The sequence below is a fragment of the Taudactylus pleione genome, unplaced genomic scaffold, assembly GCF_031769625.1.
Source record: "Taudactylus pleione unplaced genomic scaffold, aTauple2 ptg000967l, whole genome shotgun sequence".
In the NCBI taxonomy this organism is placed as follows: domain Eukaryota; kingdom Metazoa; phylum Chordata; class Amphibia; order Anura; family Myobatrachidae; genus Taudactylus; species Taudactylus pleione.
In genome coordinates this window covers 11,737,501-11,740,000 of record NW_028285368.1, presented here as the reverse complement: position 1 = coordinate 11,740,000, position 2,500 = coordinate 11,737,501, and the positions used below count along the sequence as shown (strand labels likewise).

At 37.1% G+C, this 2,500-nt stretch overlaps 2 non-coding genes and 10 pseudogenes across 2 annotated transcripts; all 12 read left to right on the top strand.

Moving 5' to 3' along the window:
- Positions 1 to 23, top strand: part of LOC148467113 (5S ribosomal RNA) — a 119-nt pseudogene extending 96 nt beyond the window's left edge.
- Positions 24 to 138: 115 nt separating this feature from the next.
- On the top strand, positions 139 to 257 carry LOC148467112 (5S ribosomal RNA; annotated as a pseudogene).
- A 116-nt stretch (positions 258 to 373) lies between these two features.
- Positions 374 to 492, top strand: LOC148467111 (5S ribosomal RNA; annotated as a pseudogene).
- A 115-nt stretch (positions 493 to 607) lies between these two features.
- LOC148467110 (5S ribosomal RNA) lies at positions 608 to 726 on the top strand (annotated as a pseudogene).
- Positions 727 to 842: 116 nt separating this feature from the next.
- Positions 843 to 961, top strand: LOC148467109 (5S ribosomal RNA; annotated as a pseudogene).
- Positions 962 to 1,076: 115 nt separating this feature from the next.
- Positions 1,077 to 1,195, top strand: LOC148467108 (5S ribosomal RNA; annotated as a pseudogene).
- Positions 1,196 to 1,310: 115 nt separating this feature from the next.
- LOC148467107 (5S ribosomal RNA) lies at positions 1,311 to 1,429 on the top strand. The gene has a single exon (XR_015874281.1). It is a non-coding gene; the product is annotated as a 5S ribosomal RNA (ribosomal RNA).
- Positions 1,430 to 1,544: 115 nt separating this feature from the next.
- On the top strand, positions 1,545 to 1,663 carry LOC148467106 (5S ribosomal RNA; annotated as a pseudogene).
- A 116-nt stretch (positions 1,664 to 1,779) lies between these two features.
- Positions 1,780 to 1,898, top strand: LOC148467105 (5S ribosomal RNA; annotated as a pseudogene).
- A 115-nt stretch (positions 1,899 to 2,013) lies between these two features.
- Positions 2,014 to 2,132, top strand: LOC148467104 (5S ribosomal RNA). The gene has a single exon (XR_015874280.1). It is a non-coding gene; the product is annotated as a 5S ribosomal RNA (ribosomal RNA).
- A 116-nt stretch (positions 2,133 to 2,248) lies between these two features.
- On the top strand, positions 2,249 to 2,367 carry LOC148467103 (5S ribosomal RNA; annotated as a pseudogene).
- Positions 2,368 to 2,482: 115 nt separating this feature from the next.
- LOC148467102 (5S ribosomal RNA) overlaps positions 2,483 to 2,500 on the top strand; it is a 119-nt pseudogene continuing 101 nt past the window's right edge.

Genomic DNA, 2,500 nt, shown 5'->3' with positions numbered 1-2,500 from the left:
GGGAATACTAGGTGCTGTAGGTAATTTTATACTGCCATAACATTCTTTTCTATTACATTTTACATTTCATTTTTCAACTTATCATTGAATTTACTTGAGTTAAGAAGTAAAAGAGGTCTAAAGTTAATGTTTTTGAGCACCTACAGCCAAACCACACTGGACATGCCCAATCTTGTCTGAACTTGGAAGCTAGGCAGTGTTGGGCCTGGTTAGTACTTGGATGGGAGACCACCTGGGATTACCAGGTGCTGTAGGTAATTTTATACTGCCATAACATTCTTTTCTATTACATTTTAAATTTAATTTTTTCAACTTATCAATGAATTTACTTGAGTTAATAAGTAACAGAGGTCTAAAGTTAATGTTTTTGAGCACCTACAGCCAAACCACACTGGACATGCCCAATCTCGTCTGATCTTGGAAGCTATGCATTGTTGGGCCTGGTTAGTACTTGGATGTGAGACCACCTGGGAATACCAGGAGCTGTAGGTAATTTTATACTGCCATAACATTCTTTTCTATTAAATTTTACATTTAATTTTTCAACTTATCATTGAATTTACTTGAGTTAAGAAGTAAAAGAGGTCTAAAGTTAATGTTTTAGAGCACCTACAGCCAAACCACACTGGACATGCCCAATCTCATCTGATCTTGGAAGCTATGCAGTGTTGGGCCTGGTTAGTACTTGGATGGGAGACCACCTGTGAATACCAGGTCCTGTAGGTAATTTTATACTGCCATAACATTCTTTTCTATTACATTTTACATTTAATTTTTTCAACTTATCAATGAATTTACTTGAGTTAAGAAGTAATAGAGGTCTAAAGTTAATGCTTTTGAGCACCCACAGCCAAACCACAGTGGACATGCCCAATCTTGTCTGATCTTGGAAGCTATGCAGTGTTTGGCCTGGTTAGTACTTGGATGGGAGACCACCTGGGAATACCAGGAGCTGTAGGTAATTTTATACTGCCTTAACATTCTTTTCTATTACATTTTACATTTAATTTTTCAACTTATCATTGAATTTACTTGAGTTAAGAAGTAAAAGAGGTCTAAAGTTAATGTTTTAGAGCACCTACAGCCAAACCACACTGGACATGCCCAATCTCATCTGATCTTGGAAGCTAGGCAGTGTTGGGCCTGGTTAGTACTTGGATGTGAGACCACCTGGGAATACCAGGAGCTGTAGGTAATTTTATACTGCCATAACATTCTTTTCTATTAAATTTTACATTTAATTTTTCAACTTATCATTGAATTTACTTGAGTTAAGAAGTAAAAGAGGTCTAAAGTTAATGTTTTAGAGCACCTACAGCCAAACCACACTGGACATGCCCAATCTCATCTGATCTTGGAAGCTATGCAGTGTTGGGCCTGGTTAGTACTTGGATGGGAGACCACCTGGGAATACCAGGTGCTGTAGGTAATTTTATACTGCCATAACATTCTTTTCTATTAAATTTTACATTTAATTTTTCAACTTATCATTGAATTTACTTGAGTTAAGAAGTAAAAGAGGTCTAAAGTTAATGTTTTAGAGCACCTACAGCCAAACCACACTGGACATGCCCAATCTCCTCTGATCTTGGAAGCTATGCAGTGTTGGGCCTGGTTAGTACTTGGATGGGAGACCACCTGGGAATACCAGGTGCTGTAGGTAATTTTATACTGCCAGAACATTCTTTTCTATTACATTTTAAATTTAATTTTTTCAACTTATCAATGAATTTACTTGAGTTAAGTAGTAACAGAGGTCTAAAGTTAATGTTTTTGAGCACCTACAGTCAAACCACACTGGACATGCCCAATCTCGTCTGATCTTGGAAGCTATGCAGTGTTGGGCCTGGTTAGTACTTGGGTGTGAGACCACCTGGGAATACCAGGAGCTGTAGGTAATTTTATACTGCCATAACATTCTTTTCTATTAAATTTTACATTTAATTTTTCAACTTATCATTGAATTTACTTGAGTTAAGAAGTAAAAGAGGTCTAAAGTTAATGTTTTAGAGCACCTACAGCCAAACCACACTGGACATGCCCAATCTCATCTGATCTTGGAAGCTATGCAGTGTTGGGCCTGGTTAGTACTTGGATGGGAGACCACCTGGGAATACCAGGTGCTGTAGGTAATTTTATACTGCCATAACATTCTTTTCTATTACATTTTACATTTAATTTTTTCAACTTATCAATGAATTTACTTGAGTTAAGAAGTAAAAGAGGTCTAAAGTTAATGGTTTGGAGCACCTACAGCCAAACCACACTAGACATGCCCAATCTCGTCTGATCTTGGAAGCTATGCAGTGTTGGGCCTGGTTAGTACTTGTATGGGAGACCACCTGGGAATACTAGGTGCTGTAGGTAATTTTATACTGCCATAACATTCTTTTCTATTACATTTTACATTTCATTTTTCAACTTATCATTGAATTTACTTGAGTTAAGAAGTAAAAGAGGTCTAAAGTTAACGTTTTTGAGCACCTACAGCCAAACCACA